The sequence below is a fragment of the Stegodyphus dumicola genome, chromosome 10 (assembly GCF_044657685.1).
Source record: "Stegodyphus dumicola isolate Sdum_Otavi_A_Nest chromosome 10, ASM4465768v1".
In the NCBI taxonomy this organism is placed as follows: Eukaryota; Metazoa; Arthropoda; class Arachnida; order Araneae; family Eresidae; genus Stegodyphus; species Stegodyphus dumicola.
The window spans coordinates 55,593,349-55,620,893 of NC_140777.1; the positions used below are offsets into that span (position 1 = coordinate 55,593,349).

Genomic DNA, 27,545 nt, shown 5'->3' on the forward strand with positions numbered 1-27,545 from the left:
TTCATTAGGCAGGAAACAAACTTTCTGCTTTCTGATTAAGTGATTAACATCATGGTTTGGTGATAAATCTGAAAATGTATTTTATTATTTATTTAATTAGTTAATTTTAGTACGTGTGTGTGTGTGAAAATGAAAAATATCATTTTGAACTTCCTCACATCCGATTTTTAGCGTTATATGCCTGCGATAAACATAATTCATTATGCTTCGTTATTAAAACAATGTGAGAAATGGTATGAAATCAAAGACCAGAAAAAATATTTTAGATCTATGACAGTATATTTTAAGTCTGTCTTAGGTCTCGAACTAAAATGGTAAGCAATAATTTCTTGGACTTAGGTATGCTGATTAAAAGTAGCATTCTCTTTATTTAATTGTTATTATTTGGAATTAAATTAGACGCTTGTATCAAGAAATACATGAAAGAAATCATTAATCACTATTGTCAAACTTTTTTTTCGTTTTAAAGAGAGATTTTTTGATTTTTATCTATCTTATTTTTATTTCATTTTCAATGTGACATTGCAGGTTATAAAACTGTGTGAAAGTGCACATTCGTTTGCTGATCCCCAGCATGAGGTGATTAGACTTTATCTTCGAATTAATATGCTAAAAAGGGTAGTTCCCAGAAAATGAATTGGTACAACAATTTTTCTGAGCCTCCTGAAGGTAGTATTGTTTTAATTTTTTCCAGTTTACACTTCAGTATTAATGGCCATTCTGATTTCGTTGAATAATCACAACCAAAAATGTTTCCCCTCATTTATTCCCACATCTCAAGAGTGGAGTTACATTCGTGTAGTAGGTTGAGAATTTCATCTTTTCTAGCCAGCACTAGATTTTTATCTCCCGACGATTTCTAACGACTTTAATAAACCTTGAGGTAAGTGATTTTTTTGTTCTTTCAAATAGATTTATTCATTTAGAATGTATTTGTGACTATTTGCTAAATATCGGAATGATCCTTTACTGAAGTAAAAGTTGTTTATGTAATGCAATAAAAATAAGACAAAATTCTCGGCAATAATTATATATCAAATTAGTTTCATAACGTTGATTTAAACTTCTGGGATTCTGATATTAGTTATGATTAAAAATAATTAACACCATAAATGTATATTATTATATTATTTATAAAGCATTTGTTATTACCCCAAAGGAGCGTTAGTCACAAGGGCTATTAATTTCGTTTTGGCATTTTGCGTCGATATACTGTAAATATCCTTAACGCTTTTCAAACTGTTGCCAAAAAATATTATTCCTGTGTGTTATATTTAAACAAATTAAATAACGAAGAATCTGCATAAATGTATATACGTTTCTCGCATTGGGATAAAACAACGGTACCTAGAGCCATCAAATTTTGAGTAACGTAATCCTCTTTCAAATATGGGCATCTGGAAGCACAAATTTGGAATTTTATTTTTTAATAGATTACATATTTTTTAATACTTTAACGAATTTTTGATTAAGAAACTAAACGATTTCAAAGCTAGCAATGGTAACACTCTACGGGAAAAAAATCACTTTTATCTCCAGCGCGCGAGATTGTGCATCAGAAATTCTAAAGATATGCTCATTTTAAAATCATTTTGCAATATTGCTGTTGAATTGAATTTTATGGTTTAAGTGCGAAAAACATGATATTTAATAAATAAAAGGTAGCACAGAAAACGTTAAAAAAACCCCTTTGGGCGTAGTGTAAAATCTGAAAGTTTTCAGGATTTTTCTATTATTATTTATAAAGTATTTATTATATTATTTATAAAGCATTTATTATATTATTTATAAAGTTTTTTTAAAAACTTTGAACCGAACCAGTGAAATATTGGGACACTTTAAAACAAGTAGCAAATAATTTCTTGAATTGTGAGTACTGCGTAAGATAAATAAATTTTTAATTACTAACTCAAGGAGGAATTTCATATGTATAAAAAGAACTGAAGCAACAATAAGTACATTATTGTCTGAAGCAGGACAAAGTCACATATTTAAAACTAATTGCTTTTATTATATTTATGTGAATAATAATTGGTTTTGACCTTTACGTTTACTTAGAGCATTTCATAATTCAGTGTTCTATGTAATTTGAAATTACAGTAACCATAACAGATTCAGATGTTTAGTTTTAGTACACTCCACCATTTCTTTATAATTTTACAATTATTAAATTTTAAATTTACTATTAAATTTACATGCATTTTATAACCTTTATAATTTTGTAGAGTTAAAAGAAGCAGTGTAGCCATCATTCCCTTTCACGGTATTATACGAGGCTTATAGACCTTAAAACTTATACGAGGAACATTTCGCTTTGTCGCGTAAATATAATAACAAACTTACATACATATATATATATTTTCAATTATATAAATTTTATTTTTTTGGCTAATTTTTCTATATACATACAAGCCTTAAATTCAAAAATAAAATGCGTTCCGTTACTTTAATTGCTTGTTCAATTATGTGTTATAAATTTAATTTAATTCATTCATTTTTTATTTTATATTTTTTCATGAATCTTTGTGTAACTGAAACAAATGGTAAAAATATTAATTTCAATGTAGCAATTAGCATATGTATCAGTGTGGGGTTTTGTCATATTGTCAGTGTCAGCATTTATCAGCGTGGGCTTACGTCAATGCGGTCTTTTACGAATGTGAGCTTTTGTCTGCGTGGTTTTTATCAATGTGTGCTTTTACCGGTGTGGGTATTTTTCGCGTGTGCAATTATCACAGTGGAAGTTTTTTTGTGGGCTTTTGTCGCATGCGTTTTCGTCCATGGGGCTTTTGTCTGGTCAACGTATCCGACATAGCCCTCAAGATCTGTCCATGAAAAAAGTGTCGATTCGATTGGTCCCCACAAGCATTATTCAATAGAAAAACGGCCTGGGGATTTCAAAACACTATATGACGATATGGGAGAAGTGTATATATATCTCTTCTTTCACATAATGAAGGCAGATAGTTATCTCGAAGAAATATATTAATCAGCATTTATGAGTTAAGGGACGAAGTGCGTGTTTTTATGTTTTTCTTTTAGAACACAATTTCGAGTTGAAAATGTGATTATTTGTCAGAAATTAGCTGCTTAAATTTGTCTATTTAAGAGATGTTTTTGCAACGATCAATGAACTTAATTTAGCCCCTGGTGGCAAACTAATTAATATATTTATCGCTCACATAAAAGTACTTTCAGAAAAGGATAGTATTTTGGAAAAATGTAGATATATTATAATAAGAAATAACCTTTTCAAAACAAGTCACATAGCATTTTACCCCTCCCTTGCATTTATCAATTACAGCCATGCATAAAATTACCCAGGGGTTTTTCAAACACACAATAAAAGGCTTTTCAGAAGGTGTTTAATTAGGGAAGACATTTATTGAAGAAATTATACAGCACTTGGAAGGTTTGAGTGAAACTTTTAATCAGTATTCTCTAAATGGACGCCAGAATAGTTATCAGAATGAACTGTGGATTAAAGCCCATTTTCTGTCAATGCACGAACTTCGACCATATCGGCAGAATACGAAAATTTTATTGAACTGACATCTAGTTAATATTTAGAAGGAAAATTGAAGTTAAACAATAAACCATTAGTGAAAATCTGTTGCAGCTTAGAGGATGACATACCTCAACTATCACAAAATGCTATGTTGGTACGTTTACTATTTACATCTAGGTGGTTGTGCGAAACGGCTCCCTCAGCTTACGTGTCGACCAAAAATTATACCGCAAAAGATTTGATGCCGAACATGAGAATTCAAACACTTTACTTCATTAAAATTTAAATTTAAAAGTCCTGCTTGAACGCATTACTTTATTTTTAGTACCTTCGGATTTATTTTGAAATTACCTTTTGAAGCAAATATATATTATTTCAAATAATTGTTATTTTGTTGAAAGTAATCCATTTACAAAACGCTGCATTGAAACCATACCATTAAAACAACCCAGTGATTCCAGGATTAAAAGTAGGCAATAAAAGAGTTTCACTTAATAAAAAATATTAAGAAACTTTGATGTAGGGAGTATTATGTAGATATATCATAACAAGAAACAACCTTTTCAATACGATCCCCATATAACATTTTACCCCTCCCTCGCGTTTATCAATTACAGCCTTTTTCAAAGCACAATAATAATACTGAATATTTAAAAAGATCTATTTCCTTAGTTTAACGGTCACGAGTTCATGATTTTATGGCAACTTTCCAAAAATTATAAACTTTATTCTTTGGCTGAAACACTAACACTAAAATCATTTAAATAAATAATAAAAAAATGAAAGGTTTCAGATTTTAAATTACGTTCAAAGGGCATTTTTATAACATTTTGTGTATTAGCTTTATTTATTTATTAAATATCATGTTTTGTCATCATTATTTATTAAATATCACTTAAACCATAAAATTATGTTCAAGAGCAAGCTCGCAAAATAATTTTAAGATGAGCATATCTTTAGAAGAAACTAGAATAAAAGAGAAACACGCCAATGTGACAATCAAAATCGCAATAACAATTTTGTATTTAGCGTACATATATTAAAGCACTCAATCGATTTCGAGGGCAGATAAAGGTCCCTCCTCATCAGGAGAATAAAATTACAAGAAAATGGAAAATAGAAGAAAAAAAAAATTAAAGCATCGGCCTTTTTCTTCTTTTTTCCCCTTTATAGTAATTTCATTCTCCTGATGAGGAGGGACCTTTAGCTGCCCTCTAAATCGATTGAGTGTTTTAATATATGTACGCTAAATACAAGGTTGTTATTGTGATTTTGAATATCTTTAGAATTTCTGATACACAGTCTCGCGGGCTGGAGATAAAAATGTTTTTCCTGTACAACGTTGACCTTGCTCGCTTTTAAATCCTTGAGTTTGTTAATCAAAAATTCATTAAAGTTTTACAAAATATGAAATCGATAATAAACAAATTCCAAATTTCAAATTTGGGCTTCCCATATTCAAAGGACGATTACGTTATTCAAAATTCATTGGCTCTAGGAACCGTTGTTTTATCACAATGCGAGAAACATACATACATTTATGCATATTCTTCATTATTTAATTTCTTTAAATATAATACACGGCGGTAATATTTGGTGGCAACAATCTGAAAAATGAGACAACGTTTGTAGTGAATCAACGCAAAATGCCAAAACGAAACTAATAATCCTTCTAGGAAAATTGCCTCTTTGGACTAAAAAGCGAACTATTGAGTAAATTATAATATATTTAAGTATAAGTTATTAAAATATGTTTTACGAATTCTATTTAATTTTATTTCTGTTTCTTAAATTAACCTGATTAAATTTCGCTTTAAAAATACTTCAGAATCAACGAATATAAAGAAATAAATTATTTCCTATTCATAAAAGAAATTATACTGCAATTAATAACAATTCGGTCATTTCCATAACATTTTATGTTTCACTGATCAATGGGAGTGCCTATTTAGCCATGTACCTTAAATGCAAATTGAGATTAAGTGTTTCGTGACCATTCAGTTAAACACAATGTCAAAGCCTCCAGAAAATTACAACGAATGTATATACGCCTTGCAAAGTTTTACTCACTAAGGCAGCTGCATATTTTGAAGCTCATTATTCAAATCCTCAGACCTTCGAAGTGTACGGAATCGAATTGAGTTCGGTGGCACGAATTGCAAATTGGTGAGTGATCTGTTCACAAGTTGTCTTTGTAAGGTAATCATGATCTGCTTCGAGGAATCGGATTTGTTTGAAATTTGGAGCTGCGGATTAATGTTTATATGCAACAATTTCGCAACGACGGATATGAGCTGTGAATACCAATTTGTCTATTCAGATGCATAGTAAGGAAGTGGCACTTTGGGAAATGACCATATGGCGGTATTATGTGTCACATCTAACCCCTATGCTTACGATTACATTTATGCCAAAGATGACAACTCACGGAAAAACATATATCACTGCTGACCAAAGCACGAGAGTTTACACGTATAAAGGCATTCACTTCGGCAGTAATAAAAATGCTTACTTTAGCTGACTAAAAGAAAAGAAGAAATATAACGTAATGCAATAAAATGTTGTATATTATTTAAATATATGATAGAAGCATTCCCAATGCTTATTTTACAACAACTTGCGACTTGAATAAAACTTGGAACGAGCCTGGCGATACTAAAATTTCGCGAATACTTCTAGCACAGAGATTCCCAACGGTGTCGGTACAACGTGGGGTTCGATGAAATTTCAAAGGGCGTCCATGAGCATCATAGGATCAATTAAGTTCTTGATAGTTAAATAAGAACCTAAAATTGATCCGTATAATCAAGATCAATTTGATTAAAATATTATAAAAATAAATCTGAAAGCTTCAGATTTTATATTACGCCAAAGAGGCATTTTTTCATGGTGGATTCGAAACGTCATACAGACATTCAAAGTCATTCGACGCAAAATACAATTAGACATTGTATTGTAACGTCTTTGTGTTGCTACGCTTCTAACATAATACCAGCAAGAAATGTAAAGGAAACTCATGCACAAAATACCTGTGCTTGAAGATGCACGAGATGTTAATGTTAATGGAACGCTTTGAAATCGTTGACTTTGTTAGTCAAAATATCGTTAAAGTTTTACAAAATATGAAATAGTTAATAAAACAAATTCCAGATTTGGGCTTCCAGATGCCGATATTGGAGTGGAGAACTGCTTTATTCAAAATTTTATGTCTCTAGATACCGGTGGTTTTTCACAGTGCGAGAAAGATACGCATATTCATGTAGATTCTTTAATATATAATTTTCTTAAGTATAATGTACGGCTCTAATATTTGCTGGCAACAATTTGAAAAAATGATTCAAACTTTTATAGGTAACAATATATATATAGACTTTTATAGGCCCTTCTGGGCTTACGCCCATTTGGGTTAATAAATTTGATAATTATTTGTGAAGTCATTTAAAGCTGTATCACATAGTAAGGAAGAAATCATATAAAATAACTTAAGGCAGGAATACATTTAAAATACTCAATATATATTTAAATCAGGAATTTGTTTTAAATGTATGCACTTTTTATGCAGTGCGTGCAGTTTAGAAAAATAAACTACATAATACTTTCAAGAAGTTCATCAAAATGAATTATGCAGTTGAAATAAAGAATTTAAGCTGATATAATGCATAAAATTATTTCTTCTTTTTTTACTAATCGAAATGCATGCTTTTCTTTCTGAAAGCATTTTTGTTTCTTCAAATGAATTTGACATTCTCAGGAAATGATTTCATTACTGCATGGATTTGATTCTAGAACAAGAAAAATATAACTTCGTCAGTTCTATAAGTGAACTTCTAGAACCCAAACAAAGTTATCCATTTAAAATGGAGGAATCAAAATCTTGATTTACTAGCAGAAATTCCATATCTTAGAATAATATTTGAATGAATCGAACTTTACATTATTTCTGCAATTACGGAATAGAAATTTATGCATTTTCAAACTGAAATTATCTCTTTCTAATAATGTTTTGATACTTGGAATTAGCGATATGAAGTGGTACTGTTGTTTTAAAGATGATATTTGTTAAACGGCCAATTCGGGAAAGTTAAATTAAGATTTATTGAAGTGAAGTAATATTTATAGTAATTTATTGGAAAGAGGCTGAAATCTTAATTAGTTTAATTCTTTTTTATAATTTAATATAATGAAATCAATTTAACAGACTGATAAATGCAAGCTATATTTGGAAGTTTTCTAAAGTTGCTTCGAAAAGTCATTTATCAGTTAAATGATTCCTCTGAACTGGATTCTGAAATTCAGTATAGAGTTTCACTTTGATTTGAGGAAACTAGCTTTGGTATTCTTTTTTGCACATTATCAGAGCAGCAGCGTATTCTTGTACATGTTTCTAAATAATTCTCAGATCAAATATCCATTTTGACCTCTCCAAAATCCATTTCCACTATTTTTAATGACGGCTGTACGTCCGGACAGAATAAAGAATTCTTTCCAAAGGGATTGTAAAATTTATTTAAAATGGAATTTTTCGCAACGATTAGCCAAACACATTTAAACCTTTGTGTATGGGATTGCTATAATATCTAATCTTGCGCCTCCTTTTTATTGTAATTCCGATAGTACCAAAAGTATGCACACAAACATATATATATATATATGTGGGAAATCATACCGTCCAATGCTGAATGAGAATTGCCCGTTATGACGTCATCAGTATACCATCACAGCCCAGCGCAGTAAGAATCATCCCAGACAGCGCTGAGACCTGGTCGAGAGTGGATGGCAGACGTGAGCAGACGGCTCACACGTCTTCAAGAGTTTATGAACTTTAATTGCGCTTTCGATGTTATGCCTTTACATCATTATGTTAATCCTGCATACCGTTAACTTCATCTTTATATACTTTTCTTTATATACTTTTATTTCTTTCTATTAAATAAACCATTTAAATATTACTTCGTGCTCTCATGCTGTGAATCAAGTCAAATTCTACAAAAAAATATGGCGCCCAACGTGGGGCCTCGAATTCCAAAATGTTCGAGTAGTAGAACTGTGCTTTGAACTGTGAACTGAGTGAACTGTTGTCACAAGTTATTCGATTTATTGGATTACTCGTATAAAGTGTGGATTACCCAATTGACGACGATCATCTGTCGGGTGAGTACAAAACTTTCTTTCCAATATGAAGTTAGTAGAAATTCCAGAATTGGAAGCAGCTTTAAAGAACAGTAAAAGTTCTGAAATCAAAAGTTTGCATAAGCTTATTTTTAATACTGATAGAGATCGAAATAACCGGAAACGATTACGTGAATTTTCTGGCTTTGTATTTAAACCAGATTCTGAAGAATATAATAAGAAAATAGATGCAGTGCAGAATAGTTTTACTTTGAATGAGTTAATTAAAATTTGCAATGTACTGTGCATAAATTCAGAAGGTTTAAAGACGGAAGTCGTAACCCGAATTGTCTCTTACCTATGTGATTTATCTGTATTATTTGAAAATATTTTGCATGAAGAAAATAGTGATATTGAAGATGAAACTATTAATAAAATTTCTGAAGTAATGCTTGATGATAATCAAAGAGACAATCCTGGTTTTAATGAGTCTCAAGTAAACAACAGTATGCAGCTTCCAATTCAAGATCATTTTAAACCTCATCTTAGTTTTTCTGATATTGAAAGTATTGTTAATCCTTTTTCTGGTAATGCATATGAAAATGTTGATAAATGGATTGATGAATTTGAAGATGTTATAAATTCTTTGAAATTAAGTGATTTGCATAAATTAGTTTTTGCTAAAAGATCATTAAAAGGTAAAGCGAAACTATTTATTCAGAGTGAACCTAAAGTTAATGACTGGTGTAAATTAAAAAAGCTTTTGAAATCTGAATATGGTAAAGCTTTTAATTCTGCTGAATTGCATGAAATGTTATGTAAACGTAAATTAATGCCTAATGAATCTTTAGATGAGTATTTTTTGAAAATGAAAGGAATGTGTTCGCGAGGTAACATTGAAGATGCTTCATTAATTAAATATGTTATTGATGGTATTCCCGATTCTGTGGTTAGGAAAACTATACTGTATGGTTGCGAAACAATATCTGAATTTAAACAAAGGCTTAAAATTTATGATAAGATGAGATCGGACAATGATAAGTTTAAAAATCCGAAACCGAAAGTAGACACTCAAGTTAAAGATAGAAGTAAGCTTTCGTCATCAAACCGAAATCAATCTAGCGTTAATAAGGTCAAATGTTTTAATTGCCAGGAATTAGGGCATTATTCTAAGCATTGTGTAAACAAATCAAAGGGTGTAAAATGTATAAAATGTAAGAAGTTCGGGCATTATTCAACGAACTGTCCAGAGCAGACCCCCGAGACACAACAAACAGCTTTATTACAACGAATTTGTGACAAGGATAGAATTATGAAGACTGTAGAAATAAATAATCATTTAGTTGATAGTTTAGTTGACACTGGTTCAGATGTAACGATATGCAGCGTAGAGTTATACAAGCAGATTGGTTCTCCTAATTTAAATTGTAGTGATATCACATTAAACGGAATTGAATCAAAACAAACGTATCCTATCGGCGTTTTTATTTCTGATATTTCAATTGATAGTTTTTTACTTCGTACGAAAATTTATGTTGTTAAGTCATTATGTATTCAAATTGTATTAGGTTTGGATGTATTGAGTCAGTTTAACTTCTCTTTTACCGAGAATGGCCTTCAAATAATTTCTCATCGGAATAAAAGTAATGTAAACTTGATAACTGCTGAGTCATCTCGAAATTCTAACGTGCGTTGCGTTATGGGAAATTTGAATATTGCTATCTCATTGAAGAATGCTTATGATCCTTCGCAATCGTCTGGCGTCTCTGTTAATGTAAACAAAAGTCCCGAAAGCGGAAGTAGCTCGACGTTTAATTACCTTTCACATCTGGTGAATGCTATTTCTGTCAACGAGATTGATTTATCGCATATTTCGAATGCAGAACATAAAGAAAGACTGTGTAATTTAATTAATTCGTACCAACCACGGAAAAATAGACAATCTGACTTCAAGATGCAAATAAATTTATGCGATGATATTCCTGTCTGTCAAAATAGAAGATACATGTCTTTCGCGGAACAAAAAATTGTTGACGATCAAATTAAGGAATGGTTGAAAGAGGGCATAATAAAGCCTAGCAATTCTAATTATTCGGCGCTTATTGTTTTGTGTAACAAGCGTAATAATTCGAAACGTTTATGCGTGGACTATCGAAAATTAAATAAGAAGATTATTAAAGACAAATTTCCACTACCTTTAATTCCGGAAGTACTTGATCGCTTAGAACAGTCCAAAGTCTTCACGACACTAGATTTGAAAAATGGCTTTTTCCATGTAGACATAGACGAAAATTGCACCAAATATACCGCATTTGTAACACATAATGGTATTTACGAATTTCTTAAAGCTCCTTTTGGTTTATGTATTAGTCCAAATGTTTTTCAAAGGTATATTTATTCAGTATTTCGTGACTTGTTAAATGAAGGTGTACTAATTATTTATATGGATGATATAGTCATACCGGCTAATGATGAAGTTGAATGTTTAGACAAATTAGAAAGAGTACTCAAAACTGCTTCGGAGTATGGATTACAACTAAATTTCAAAAAGTGCCAATTCTTAAAACGTAAAATTGAATTTTTGGGACATGTAATTGAAAACGGAACTATTCGACCATCACCTTCCAAAACTGTTGCTGTTCGGAACTTTCCACAACCGCGTAACTGTAAACAACTACAAAGCTTTTTAGGACTAACGGGATATTTTCGTAAATTCATTCCTCAGTATGCTAAAATAGCTAAACCTCTTAGTGACTTACTTAGAAAAGGTATTGGTTTTAAGTTCGATTCCGAACAACAGGAAGCTTTTTGCAGATTAAAAGAAATTCTCTCTCAGGCACCTGTTCTACACATATTTAGGCAAGGATATCCATTAGAACTCCATACTGATGCTAGTAGTCAAGGCTTTGGTGCGGTATTACTCCAATTGTCTGATGATGGTAATTATCACCCAATCCAGTATATGAGTAAGAAGACTTCACCGCAGCAAGAGAAACTCTGTAGTTACGAATTAGAAGCACTTGCAGTAATAGAAGCTCTGAAGAAATTTCGAAACTATTTGTTGGGGACTAAATTCAAAATTGTAACTGATTGTAGCGCTTTTCAGAAAACTTTAGATAAGAAAGATTTAACTCCTAAAATTGCGAGATGGGCAATGTTTATTGAAGAATTCGATTACGAAATTGTACATCGTTCAGGAAACCAAATGAAACATGCTGATGCTTTAAGTAGAAATGCTCTAATTTTAACATCATACACATCCGATGTAACTGAGAAGATTCGATTAGCACAACAACAGAATGAAGATGAACATGTGAAGTTAATCAAGAATTTAGTTGAGAAGGGAGAAGAAAATGGATTCTTCGTGAGAAATGATATTTTGTACAAATTTGAAAATGGTAAAGATCTTCTAGTAGTGCCAGAATCCTTACAGAATGAAATCATACAGAAGGTACATAAAAAAGGTCACTTTGCTGTAGATAAAACTGTGAATGCTGTAGAGCAAGAATTCTATATTCCCAGACTGAAATGCAAAGTTGAAAAAGTAATTGCTAACTGTATAGAATGTATACTGTACAACAAGAAGCAAGGAAAAGCAGAAGGATTTCTTCATCCTGTACCAAAAGAAAACGTTCCTTTGAGTACGTATCATATCGACTTTATTGGACCTCTTCCATCGACGAACAAGAGATACCAACACATTCTAACTGTTGTCGACGCTTTTACGAAATTTACTTGGTTCTATCCAGTGAAATCACCAACTACACAAGAAGTTATTTCAAAATTGAAGCAACAACAGACTGTATTTGGAAATCCAGCCAGAATCATTTCAGATCGAGGTAGTGCCTTTACATCGAAAGAATTTTCAGCTTATTGTACTGAAGAAGGAATAGAACATGTCAAAATTACTACCGGTATTCCAAGAGGTAACGGACAAATTGAGCGAATTCATAGAATTTTGATTCCTGTTTTGTCAAAATTATCACATGAAGATTCAACGAAATGGTTTAAATATGTTTCAGATGTTCAGAGAATAATCAACAGTACAACTACGAGAAGTACGAAATATTCACCGTTTGAGCTTCTCATAGGCACGAAAATGAAGAATAAAGAAGATTTGAGAATTAGTGAAATATTGAATGAAGAATATCTAAAACAATTGATGCAAGAACGTGATGAAATGAGAGAAGATGCGAAAAACAACATTTTGAGGATTCAAGAAGAGAATCGAAAACAATTTAACAAGAAACGTAAGAAACCGAAACTATACAAGATTGGCGACTTGGTAGCCATTCAGAGAACTCAATATGGGACTGCCTACGACCTAAGTTTCATGGACCGTATAAAATCATAGCTGTAAGATCAAATGACAGATATGAAGTCGAGAAAGTAGGATGCCATGAAGGACCAAATTTAACATCTACTGCGGCTGACCATATGAAGCCATGGTCAAATTGATTTGATGTGTGTATCAGCTCAAAACCTAAGGACCTGATACTCTTTTTCTTTTTTTTTTATTCTCTTTGCAGGTACATGATAGTGATGTCCATTCAACAGACATCGAGGACGATGCCTCTTCAGGCTGGCCGAAGCTGTGGGAAATCATACCGTCCAATGCTGAATGAGAATTGCCCGTTATGACGTCATCAGTATACCATCACAGCCCAGCGCAGTAAGAATCATCCCAGACAGCGCTGAGACCTGGTCGAGAGTGGATGGCAGACGTGAGCAGACGGCTCACACGTCTTCAAGAGTTTATGAACTTTAATTGCGCTTTCGATGTTATGCCTTTACATCATTATGTTAATCCTGCATACCGTTAACTTCATCTTTATATACTTTTCTACTTTTCTTTATATACTTTTATTTCTTTCTATTAAATAAACCATTTAAATATTACTTCGTGCTCTCATGCTGTGAATCAAGTCAAATTCTACATATATATATATATATATATATATATAAAACCCTCTTAAAAATTAAAAAAATTAACTATAATTTTGGACAAATAATGAAATTTAACTTAATTCCCCGTTTCTATCGTTATATTTGGGAAAGTTTTACACTCGTTATAAAAAAGTGAAATTATAAGTTTGACGCCCGTATGACAAAAATTGAGCGGGATATTTAATTTCAAAATTTACAATTTCAGATTTCATTTTCAGTTTTTGTTCAGAGATCAATTAATTAGGTTAGAATAAATCAAGGAAGTAAGTTTAAATGAAATGCAATAATAAATGTGTATAATTTAATATTCCGTATAGAAGGAAGTCATATGCTGTCCACATCATTTTTTTTATTTTTTCAGACACGTCTCTTTCGTTCTGTTGCCATGGGTTTCTACCAGCTGCTATAGATTAGCGCCAGAGTTCGATTCTGGGAGCATGTACATATGTGTGACAAAGTATAATGTTCTCGGAATGGCTGGAGCGAGCCGAAAATACGCTAGTGAGAATTCTGGCAATCTAAGAGAGGTGGGAGACGTTAAACTGTGACTCCGAGGAATATTCCTTCAAAATGTGGATGGAGTTATGCAAGAATCGAAATGTGACCTTAGTGATGCCCAAGCCTCCGGATGGACCTGATCGAGATATTCTTACTAGGAGGAAAGGATATATTTTTCAACAACTCAGATATATAGAGACTTTTTGGATGCAGATATTTCTACAGCGGCGACCTCTTCTCGCATCTCAATCAGCCAAGATCTCAAGTTTTTCACAGTCATATAATCCATTTCAGAGTATATTTTTAAAGTTCCTGTTGCTTTACCTTACTGCAGTTAATGTAGGATTTAGCTTTTGTTAAAATTCGCTTTTCTGTTTGGTGTTAAGACTTGTAATGCATTATTCTATTATTCTAACCTGTAAGTCAATTTTCTGGTGTTCGTTCGAGCACTACCAAGGATTTGAACGATATATTGGGCTTAATAGGAATAAGAAACTTAAATCCAACTCATTTCAAACAATTGTTGACAAAATTTGGAATCCAGATGTATTATTACTAACCATCATTTTTCTTGTAGCATTTAAATGTAGAATTCAGAATTTTTTATACCTTTTTAATACGAATAGTACGTACGTGAAATTTATCAGTTTCACACAGCGCTGTTTTCAATCATGTTAAATATTTCAGTAGTCATTACTTCTGGTTTTTGTTTTTGTTCTTAGTTTTCTTTCAGAAAAAAAATTGAAAGTAATCTTTTATTACATTTTTTAGATATCTGCATCTTCAAAAAACTAATATATTTGTAAAATATAGATTACAGCTATAAAGTAATAGTGGGAGAAATCCAGGCACACACATTTCACAAAAAATCTAATAACAAGATGGGGATATAAGTAATATTAGAAGCTATAAAGTAATATTAGAAGAAATCCAGGCATACGCATTTTACAAAAAATATAATAACACGGAGTGGATAGCATACTAAAATAAACAGCACCTATCCATTAAAATGACCTAAATCCATTGACGTTTCGTATATGAATTGCACCTAATTATTAATTGTATAAAAATATTGCGCAAATTTTAGTTTCCTGATCACAAATATTACTTCAAATACGTATCGTATTTCACAAATAGCTCAAAATACTTTCTTTTTACCCAGAATTTCGCATTTGACTTAAATTAGTTTGAAGTTTAGATAACAAACACTGTAATGTTTCTAACTACTTTGCTTAACTTAGTGGAAACCTTGTTGAAATTTGTAGCGATTTATCTTTGAGTACAAGTGTATAAATGAAATTCTGGAGAAGGGTTAGACTCACCCTTTATTATCTCAAACTAAAAACATAGATGATACCTTCCTCGGGCTTACAGGAAAGCCTCCACTTGGGATTTAACTCAATTTAAGAAAATAAGAAATTAATATAAAGCTAAACTAAACTGAATTTAGCCGAAGCTGTGCACAATTATCTAACGTACTTGGCCCTTAATTAAATGAACCGGCGAATATCAGCAGACACTTACAAAATTGGGCGAGCGTAGTTAGCTTTAAACAACGAAGCAGCCCGACAGCAAACACGCGCTGCTAAGGACTCCTAAGCTCTTCTGCTGAAGTAAGCGAAACCTTCCTTTAAATACTCTTTCTACCTTAGTTACATGAAACGCGATACTAAAAACTTATTCTGGTAGGGATTAGTAGGTGAGAAACGAGAATAGACAGTAAAGAATGCTTAGAAATTAAAACAAGTGTTAGAAACTTAAAATAACCTCTATAACACAGTGATAAATATTTGATTTAAATAAACATTTATATTATGAAAGAATTTTCCGGTGTTGGAAATTTGTCCAAATGGCAGAATTGGTGGTAACGTGTTGAAGATTATCTAAAGAGAATATAAATAACAAAAAGCCGTTTCGACCTTGAAGCGCCTATTATTAAGAGAAAAACAGTGTGAGTATAGACACATCATGAACATTTATTGCTATATAATCACTCAGTTGATTATCAGTGACTAGTATTTGCAGGGTAGGTTATTTAGATTTGAAAAAGAACACGAGGTTTATCTAAGGAGAGGGATGCCTTCGTGGAGGATTTTCTAAGTGAATTTGGATCGTATTCACATATTGTTTGCAGGGATTTCTTACAGGTATACTACAATGATGTATAAACTTTTATTCTGCTCAGATTTCAAGATAACAACTCATCAAAACAGTGTCTTGATGGATTGCATTAATTTTTTCCACACATATACATTTCACTTTTCCGTATTCCTGAACGTTTTGAATCTTTAACCTCTTAATGCATCAATGGTCGTTTTTTACCAACTTTTTTTATTCTTTGTTTTAACACGACCTCTTTCTTTACTTTAATTTCAAAACATAGCGGATATATTCTGATTGCATAGCTGAAATAACTTCATGGACGTATTTACTCGGGTGCGCAGAAATAATTTTGTTCGGTGTACCCGAGTTAAGTCGTTTGAGTACATTATAAGGTAAACGAATGGCATAGAATGATTAAACATTCCTGTCACAATTCCAATTTCACAATTTTTTTTAGGTTCGATCTCTAACAATATTCTTGAGTCGCTGAAGGTCGGTATTTGTAGGTTTGGCTTTTAATAACTGTTATTACTTACTAGTGTAAATGTTGAAAAACATGTGAAAGTCCTGTGCACAAAAAAAAAAAAAAAAAAAAAAAAAACATTGTTTAACGACGTATGCAGCAGTACAGCCATCTCCAAAATACCGTGTCCTTCTCAAAAGCAGTACTGATATTTTACTATTATTTGCTGGTCGTTTATTACATGTTAAACGTATATTATTAATATGTGATGCAATTTTTAGACAAATTTTTTTTTTCATTTTCAAATTTGTTTTTTATGAAATTTGTTATTAATTTTAAAAATTTGTTATTTATGAAATTTGTTATTAATTTACAAAATCTGTTGTTAATTTTAAATTTTTTTATTAATTTAAAAAAATTTAATTTGTTATTAATTTACAAAATTTTTTATTTTTTATTAATTTACAAAATTTTTTATTTGTGAAATAAATTTATTAGACGTTTAACAATGCAAATTAAACGCAACAATCTTTATTTCTTACAAATTATATTTAATCCTTGACATAATAAGAACTTTGAGGATACCATTTCCAACTCATTCAGAAAATAACCATTTTCAGATATTAACTAAGAATCCATCTATAGATTTTCAATACCCTTTAAACATCAGGAACATGAAGTTGTTTCTGAGGTTTCAAAAAATAAAAAAGCGATATTCCTCACATTTAAAAACAAGACATGTATTTTCTTTCTATTTTGCTTGCCTGGGAGAACTTTACAGCGTGCTAAAAATAGCAAAGATTTGATACAGTGCAATTGATGCTGGATATATTTTTACCAGGTCTGAGACTTTTATAGTAGCATCAAAGCTACGTGATTGAAAATTGTATCGGTACGATGAAGAAATTTAGCCATTCTTTACTTTGCTGCTTGGAATTCCTATACAGCTTGATTCGTTTTTCCAGTTTTATCGGCAAAAGATCCCATAATCGAAAACTATAAATACATTTCACGGAGTATTGACCTTATTCCTCTATTTGCAAGAATTTGTGTATTTAAGTTCAATAAAAATATCTCAAATAATAAATTTCACGTTCAAAATATACGTAAAAATCAATACTTGTTTGAAATAATAAAAAGAAAAAGAAAAAATATACTGAATGAATTTGAATTCATTATTTCATATAAATTTATAAGCTACGCTGAATTAGAAGTAAGCTTGTATTGGAAAAGGCGAAGAAAACAAAAATGTGTGAAGCGTGAACGCATTTAGCCTAGTAATGCTTAACAATGCTTATACCAGGAGCATCGTATACTGTAAATATATTGTGTATATACTGTAAATATACTGAGTATTTTTGATTCAATTCAAGAGTTGGTCCATTTTATTAACTTCACTGCAAACTGTTTCCCGCATTTTGAGTTATGTCGTAAATTAAAGCATAAAATAATGGAACCTACTTCGTTCAATATTTATTTAATGTTTTAAAATTATTATTTAATCTTTTTAATTTTATCGCCAATTATCGAACTTGTATTTATTCTCTGCTCTTTAATTCTCCCATTCTCGAATTCTTGCAATTCATGCCTTAGCAAGTTTCCCGTGTTCGCTTACTCGATTCGATAGTGAAAACGGGGATGCTTAGTAAGTATATAAGTAGTACTATGCAAAATGTAAATTCTCCAATATGGAAATGCACACTTTGGGGTATTTTTATTCAATCATAAGCCTTTAATCGATACGTGAATGGTTTCTGTAGACAATATCTTATTTGTATACGGAGTTCACTCTGAAATTTTTGAGATACGCTTAGACAGTAAGTGGCAGAAAATCATTAACGTTTAAATTCAAAAATATGAAGTATTTTAGCCTAGCAGACGATTTTTCGGTGGCCAATTGCAAGTAGTTTAGCATAGACTAAATTTCAGGTAGAAGGAAGAATGGAGTTGACGCGAGGACATCATCGCGCTATGATTTTCTATGGTTTTTTAAATGGAATGAAATCAAGAAAATGCGTTAAACGTCTACAATTAGAGTTTTAATCTAAGGTTCATCTCGTGCTACTGTATTTAGATGGTTTACAGAATTTCACAGAGGTCGCAAGTGTCTTTCAGGATGAAGAACATACAGGAAGGCCGCTGTCAGCAGTAATCGCGAATAATGTGTATGCTGTACAGAAAACGTTATTCGATGATAATCGCTACACCTACATATACATATGATACAGAAGGAACTTAACATTGGATCCGTCGCCATGCATAAAATTATTCATGAAGGATTGCATATGAAAAGAACTAGTTTGCCGTTGGATTTCCCATAATTTAGCTGAGCAACAAAAAGAGGACGTGTCAGAGTCAGTTAAAAACCTTTAAATAATTTAAAGATGATGGCCACCGCATTATTTATATAATCGTAACTTGTGATGAAACGTGCGTACCATTCTTTTGCGTTTCAACACGTCAAAAAGTAAAATAAGGGACTTCGACGATGATCCCACGCTCACAATGGCGAAAATACAAAGTTCTATGGAAAACAATAATGTATGCCATAATTCTTCAGTAGTATAGGACTGATCAAAGCTATCAAGATGGAAGCACAGAAGACATTCACAGCTAACTAGTACACAACTAAGTGTATTCTAGAAATCCTTCAAGAAGTGAATGTTAGAGGACTCATGCTTCACCTTGACAACACATCTTGTCATTTAGCAAGATTGATAGTTGCGTTTCTTGAGCAAAAACACATCAAACTGATGGAGCATCCCCCTTATTCACCCGATCTAGCTATGTTTGACTTTTGGCTATTTTTTAATCTAAAACAACTTGCTTTGACGTTGTTTTCATTCCGAAGATGAGATTGATGTTGTTATAAGTGTATTTTTTTCATCAATTCCAAGAAATGAATGGCTTGAGACATTAAATCTTTGGAATATTCGCCTACAGAAGTGTACTGATGCTGGAGGAGACTTTAAAAATCTAAGTGTATTTCAAAAGTTTCAGAGTGTCCCTAGTATTAGATCAAACATACTACATTTTTCCTTCAATATATAAAACATTCACACATAAGATTTACTCAAATATTCCGGAATACATAAATAACTGACTAATGCTTCTGGATAAACTTTCCTTCTTTTCTTTTAATATTTCATCACACCTGCAAGACAGCAAATAATGCACTGATTTAAGAGTTCGTAAATAAATAAAAGCATTCTATACTTTTTTTAATCAAGTTTAAAATTATGGATATCATGCTGCATTGTCGGCAATTTCATATTTGAATATCGAGGTTAAATACAGCTCAAATAAATTTTCAATTGATTTACACGAATTACACAGCATCAAAATTAACGTGTTTCTTAAAAAGCAAAATTTCAAGCTACATAATTTTAATTCATTACAGTCAAATTAATGTTACTCTGCATACTGAAAGCATTTTAATGGCTTAGGTATATGCAAATAAATATCATTACAGTTTATTTAAGTTATCGTTTGTATATTATACCTTCCTTTCTTTCATAACGAATGCTCACTTGGCAAAGAAAGGAGAGCTTACGCGAAGGAAAATTAATTATCTCGCGCAAATGTATATCATCAGCAACTTATTATTTCTAAAGCATTGGTTTCAAAAACTGTTTGTAAAAATGCTACTATTCAATATTTTGTATGTAACAAATTTCACTTTTCATCAGCATCTTAATAGATAAATGATAGTCAAAATTCCCCCCACCCATAGAAGAAAATAGTGTAATCTGATACAGTTTTTTAGAAGTAGCTTTGTATATTATGGCATATTTTTACGCCTTTCTAAACAAAAATATCTTTAGTAGAAGCTTTTCAAACATAAAAAAAATGAAGTTAAGTCCGAAATAGCAAATTAAAGTTTGGAGTGTTTTCGATTTGAATACCTGAAGGACTTTTATGAAGAGACACATGTATTGTTTCTTAAGCGGCCATGACATAAATCGTAAGTGTCTTCTTAGAAAGAAAAAACATTTTCTAAGGCACAAATCGTGAATTATTTGAGACAATGTATATTTTGATTGGTTGCAGCGTACATATCAAAACCGTAAGTAAATGAAATAAATGTATTGCATTGAAAATAAAAAAATAGTCAAGTAAAAAGTTGAAATCTTTGAAACATAAAATGCAAGAAAGCTTAGGCTGATATAAAATTATTGTCATATTATCAGTTACGTTTCTGTTTAATTGATTATGGAAAAGAGTCACAAAACTTCTATTCGTAGTTACATTAAAAACATAGCATAAAGTTATAGCACATCTAGTATTTTATTTGTGCAGCTAATGGTATATGCTAACTTAATATCCTCTTTCTCTAATGTTTCACCATCATTTAGAGCATAAATATACGATTGATTAAAAATATAATGTGGTCACTACATGAATTCTTTGTACGCCAATTAAATTATACATATATTTTGCTGCACGTAATTCATTTGAAAGTGAGATAGATTCTTCCAATTTAATGTGCCCCTGCCGATTGCAATAAAAAAGATGTTATGGAAGTTTCATATACAAAATTTCAACATTCTACGGCTAATCATTTTTGAGTTATGCGAGATATATACGTACGAGTAGATGTACTTCAAAACTAGATGTAGTTCGTACGTACTTCGAAACTAAATAAAATTCCCAAATACAAAATTTCAACATTTTACAGCGAAACGTGTTTGAGTTACGCTACATACATATGCACATATGTCACAATGGGAACTAGTAAAATGAATTCGGAAACTGTCAAAATGAATATTTCGGTCGAAATCCGAAATACAAAATTTTTCGCGACTACAATACTTCCTTTACTTCATACAAGGAGGTGAAAACGAAAACCAGGCTGCAATTGTTTGTTATAAAACAATAATTATAACTTGAAATGTCTTTTAATGTTCCAGAATAAACAGCACTTACCATTTCCTGGAGTAATTTAGTAAATTACTTTGCATTGACGTGCAAAGAATTAAAATCGTAGCATTATCTAAATTGCAATCACTGGGAACGATGCACTGGGCTGACATATTTTCCTCAATCAACTAAATTCCTCTTTGGGATTAAATATTTGTCTCTTCTGTCATGTTGATTGCAATAGAAAATGTGGATTTTACTGACAATTGGAAAATCTTCTCTCGCTGAAAGCCAAAGCTTTCAGCAATACGCTCTGCCTATTTATTTACATAATAAATTTAACTGATCACCAAAGCGAACTGCCTTCAATTATCTGACATTTTTCTTCAATAAAGCAGTTTTCTGCAAAAGCGAAATAAAGCAACCTTTAATGGTTAGTTCAACAATTACAATAAATGAAGATGCTGGGAGTGTGGTTGGAAAGATTAGTTAATGATATTTTTCCAAGGCGCGTATTTACGATTTATGTTTTGTAACTTTAAAATGTAATGGATTGGCAAGAAAGTTATTTCGGTTTGCAAAATTAAATAGTATTGTGTTCCTTTTGTTTGTTCTTCTATCAGTTTTGTATATATGTAAGAAAAATTAAAAATATATAAAAGATAAAAGAAAGTAAAATCTGAAAGCTTTCAGATTACGTCCAAAGAGGAGTTTTTTAACGTATTGTGCATTACCTTTATTTATTAAATAGCATGTTTTTCGCCCTTAGATCATAAAATTCAGTTCAATAGCAATATCACAATATAATTTTTAAATGAGCATACAATTTACAGTTTCAGATGCACAATTTCGCACGCTGGAGATAATTTTTCCCTCGTATAGTGTTGCAATTGCTCTCTTTGAAATCACGGAGTTTGTTAATCAAAAATTCGTTAAAGTTTTAGTTTGAAATATATAATAAAACAAATTTCAAATTCGGGCTTCCAGATGCCCATATTCGGGTCTAGATGTACGTTATTCAAAATTCGGTGGCTGTAGGTACTGTTGTTTTATCACAATACGAGAAACATGCATACATTTATGCAGATTCTTCATTATTTAATTTCTTTAGATATAATACAGGGCTCTATTATATTTAGTGGCAACAATTTCAAAAGTGAATCCGCGTTTATAGTGAATCAACGAAAAATACCAAGACGAAATTAATAGTCCTTCTGGGCAAATTTTCCCTTTGGGCTAATTATAATTTCAATTAGCAACGTAAATAAATTTTTCTCTGTATTCTAAAATTACTAATCTCTATTTTCAGTGCGTCAATTCGAGACTTAACTATGTCATATGACATGGTAATTTTGATGGCCTAATGCTGATGATGCAAACGGAACTAAAATTCAAACAGCCAATAATAATTTTACAGCAGTATTAATTATCCAATCAAAATGCTACGTTCGGCCTAGCTGGACTGCTATCTGCTGTTTCTTTCTTACTGTAAGGTTATTAAAAATTTCAGCCTCTTGAAATAGGCACAAATAATGTGTCAATATTTTGTAGCCGCATTATGTTTACTTATGAAATAAAATTTTATCTGCCTCGGCTGATAAAAATTCTTGCTCTTCATTACAGATTAAACCTTCTATATTATACACAGTCAATATTCCAAAGCCTCTTTAGATAGTTTATATATCTTTTTTCTTGCTTGTCAGGCGGGCCGGACTGCATTCTAAATAAATAAATACGTTTTTTGTTTTGCGATTTAGCAGCTGACACTTTTAGGTTACTACAGAAACAAATTTCATATAGTTTCATTCACAGCTATTAAATTATGGTTACTTTTAACATGGGGTGGGAAAAAAAACGTTGTCAACATGTTTTATATTTTTTATTTTCATAAAGGCAAGGAAGTAGCTGAGGGTCACATAGGCATATATGAAGTTTATGATGTTGATTACTTAACAGAACGCGTTGAATCAGAAGTGGTTTAAAAATATTCATTCCATAGATTTTTGACTTGAAGATGACCAACGTTCTTTCTCAAGTTGATTATGACAAAATTAAAGCCATAATTGAATCGAATCGTTATATACGTAACTGCACGAGAGGTTGTTAAAAGGTTTAATTCTTTCACACGCAAATAGTGGAAAATCATATAGGACGTCTTGGACTCGTTAAGACGCTCGATATTTGGGTTCTGCGTGGATTGAAAGAAATTCACTTAACCCGATGAATCAATATTTGTGATACGCATTTCAAACATAATGTAATCGACCCTTTTTCAAAAAGAATTACGACTGGAAATGAAAACATCTACAGTAACATTAATCGAAAAACTCACAGTCTAAGTATAATGAATAGGACAAATGTATTTTGAGCTGCTTCCAAACAACCGAACGATCAACTGGGAACTCATGAAACTGGAAGAAGCGGTCAAAGAGAAAAGGCGAGAACTGGCAAGTTGAAAAAGAAATAGTGTAGTACCACTATATTACGAGGCCTCAGGCATCATTAGCAACATGTAAGAAATTACTGGAGCTTCGTTGGGAAGAAATGTCACATCCAGCATATTGTGCCGACATTGCACCTTCGGATATCATTTGCACCTTTGGATTGCACCTTCGGATGGACATTGCACCTTCGGATATCACCTTCGGATATCATTGCACCTTCAGATATCAGTTTTGCAAACTTCGAAATAGCGAAGTTTGCAAAACTTCTTAAACGGTAAAAATTTCAGTAATCACAAGGACATCAAAACTCACTCGGTTGCGTTTTTGTTGATAAAGACCAGAAGTACTAAAAGCACGGAGTCAGAAATTTAATAGAAAGATGGCATAAGGTCATCGAACAGAATGGAAGATATTTGACTAATTAAAGTTAATTTTTTGTATAGAAACAAATTGAGTATTATTTTTCACAAAGAACCTGAGGTTACTTTATTGCCAACCAGATGCAGTGTGACGGATACATTTAAACAATTTTTTAAAATATATAAAATCAATAATTTTGCAATAACTTTTGACTTAAATTTTATCATAAATGCTAATTTTTGCTTGCAAGCATACGTTGTACTTCGAGTGATGATTGCCTGTCAGCACCGAATCCTCAAAATTCCTTATCCAGCCTTTGTTCTCCAGTGTTTGTCGTATACATCCAGTTACAAAAACGTTTTAACTGGCGCGAAGATGCATGACTTCGTAGCCCACCAGCGGCCGAGTGGTAAAGTCAACGAACACTGTTAGATCCGGGGTTCAAATCCTTGCGAATGGTCTTGTTGCACTGGCGTTTTCGTGGTTTTTCCTAGCTTAACGTGTATACGAGCCAGTTTCCTTGACGATGTCCTGCACGAACGCATCCCTCCTCTTAGGCAGATAACCCTCCTTGCTTTGCCACAATTAGATAAACCAAACCACGACTTCGTAACTTCACATTAAAGAAAATCATTTAAAATTAAATAAAAAAAAATATAAATTTTATTCTTTTCCCTGGTCCTTGCACTTAAATTAAGAAAATGTTTTATCCATTATAATAAATAAAACTCAGAAGATTCCCTTCCGTGTGACGAAAATTGACCAATATATTTGGTATTAATGTCGAGGATCAAAATTAGGGGCCGAACGCAAATTGAAGTGCAAAGTGTTTGCATATCTAACTTTACTAAAAATAAAAAATAAGTTTGAAAAAAGATTTTTGATATCAATTTTTACTTAATTGTACGAAGTAAAGGAAGTATTGTAAGCATGAAAATTTGGGGACATCATATTTAAACGAAAATATCCATTTTGGTCGCTATCGAATGCAATTTAATGATATTTTTCGTGACACCTGTACGTAAGAACATAAGAGATGAAGGCCACGTTTTCCCAAAAAGGATTGCAAAAGGATTTAAAATCGATTCAGATCAATTTCGTAACATCTGTATGTATGTACATACGTAAGTACGTACGTATATATCTTGCATATTTCAAAAAGAATAGCATGAAAACTTTAAAATTTCGTATATAGGACTGCTATAACATGTAGTCGTGCACCTCCCTTTTTGGTTGCAATTGGCGGCACCAATGGTCTATATATATATATGCCCACTCTGTTACTCGGCTGAGTGAGCTCAGTTATTTTATTCTTATATATTGGTAAATGAGCATTTATTGCTTTAGAAATGGTTGAATTATGTTGTTCTTAGCTTCCAGTTAAGGTTTTTTATGCCTTTAGTTATTCTGAATGCAATAGTTGTAGAATTGTCAACAATTTAAAAGTTATTTACGTGCTGTCAAACCTAATTTTTTACCATAGCAGCCATATTTGTTCACATTTGAAAGTTAGCAGAATAGTGAATTTAATCTTTCTGCACCTTCAGTGTCTTTTTACCTAGTGTGACCAAAAGGAAATTTTTAGATAAGTGCACCTAAAAATCTGCTTTATTGCACGCTGGCCTAGTTGCTTGTTTTCGCGTTAGGCCAAAGCAGCAATTTGCACAGAAGGGCTATTATCTTTAACTTGATATTTTGCGTCAATTCACTTTTGAAAATAAAATAATCATGTGAACTCCAGCGATCGTGCGTTTGCAGTTGTCTGATATCCTTTCCCGGCAGACCTTGCGATAAATGTATATGTAAACAAATATTTAGAATTTCGAATGTACCGGATATTGTTTGGTTACTAGGTTAGTTTATTCTTTAATCTTTTTCTCGGATTACCTGATTAATTATACTTGGATTATATTTCAGTCTAGTATGTTTATATATGACATATGTTGTGAATAAAAATAAGAATAACTTGTATAACATGGTCTTCATACGAAAATTACGTTTATTCTTTAGTGTGATATAATATTATTTTTTGTGATATTGCTGGTGTTATGGTTTAAGTACGAAGAATATGATATTTAATAAATAAAGGTAGCATAGAAAACGTTAAAAAAAGGATATTTGGGTGTAATATAAAATACGAAAACTTTTAGATTTCTTTCTTTTTATATTTTTCTAATTTTAATAAAGATATTTTCAGGTTTTATGCACTTTTGCCTTGTCGCGAAGTGAGAACTGCATTAAATAAATGAGCAATATATATCTCTAATGAAATTCGAGGAAATAAGTTTAAATGAAATGCAGCAAAAATGCGTATAATTTAATATTCCGTACAAGGAAGTCATGTGGTGTACACATCAGATTTTTTACCATATCAGCCGTATTTGTTTACATTTGAAACTTAGTAGTGGATTAAGTCACTTTCGGTACTTTTAGTGTCTGTTTGCATAGTGGAGCCAATAGTAAACTTTCAGTTTTGTGCTGGCCGACTTGCTTGCTTTGCCCTCACCTGATCACTGCCCTCGCCGGTAGTCGAATCTGGACCTCTCGAATACGCGCCGAGTGTGCTACCGTTACACCACGAAGGCATGCTAGAAGGAGGTAGAAAATACTTTCTTATGCTCCGCCTTTTAAAGGCCGACTGGAGTTAGAGGACCCAATGGCAAAATCTCCGTGATGACGAAATATTGTCCATCATATTTTATTTAGTTCGGGAGGCATTTGTAGAGTTATTAGGTATTTATGCTGGAGACGTAAATAATATGCAATGCCCTCCCAGAGACTCGAACCTGGACCTCTCGAATACGCGCCGAGTGTTCTACAGTTACACCACGAAGACACGCATAGAGGGGAAAAAAGATACCTTATAGTTTTAGAAAATGTGTCTTTGTTAGCTAGACGAAAGCAATCATTAAATGGACGAATCTATTTTAAAATTTAAGAGAGCTCTCTTTCTTTGATGGTTCTGAGAAAGGGAAAAATTACGCTATTATTTTTTGTTTTTTAAAATTTTCTGGAATTTTAATAAACAAAAATGCTAGGGAGAAAGGTACGCAGGAAAATAAAGTGTTACTTATACATATAGTTCTTTTATTATAATATAACAACTGATGTTCAATAGACTCAATATTTTTATTGAAACTTTTTCCTTGTCTGTAAATGTTATTATATAGAGTTTTTCATGATTCTGGTCCTTTTATTTCAGCCCCATACACACACACACTTCAAATTAGAAAAACATTATTGGTAATCGATG

General features: G+C 31.9%; 1 protein-coding gene and 1 long non-coding RNA gene across 5 annotated transcripts in view; one reads left to right on the top strand and one right to left on the bottom strand.

Moving 5' to 3' along the window:
* LOC146994969 (uncharacterized) overlaps positions 1–14,758 on the top strand; it is a 54,135-nt gene extending 39,377 nt beyond the window's left edge. The window contains exons 2-3 of one of the 2 annotated variants that reach the window (XR_015043397.1): positions 529–883; positions 13,926–14,758. This is a non-coding gene — a long non-coding RNA (uncharacterized LOC146994969). The remainder of the gene's footprint in view (positions 1–528; positions 884–13,925) is intronic. The other variant, XR_015043396.1, reaches the window with a different exon arrangement.
* Positions 1–27,545, bottom strand: part of LOC118192360 (putative G protein-coupled receptor No18) — a 577,637-nt gene that overhangs the window by 291,020 nt on the left and 259,072 nt on the right. The window lies entirely within an intron of this gene.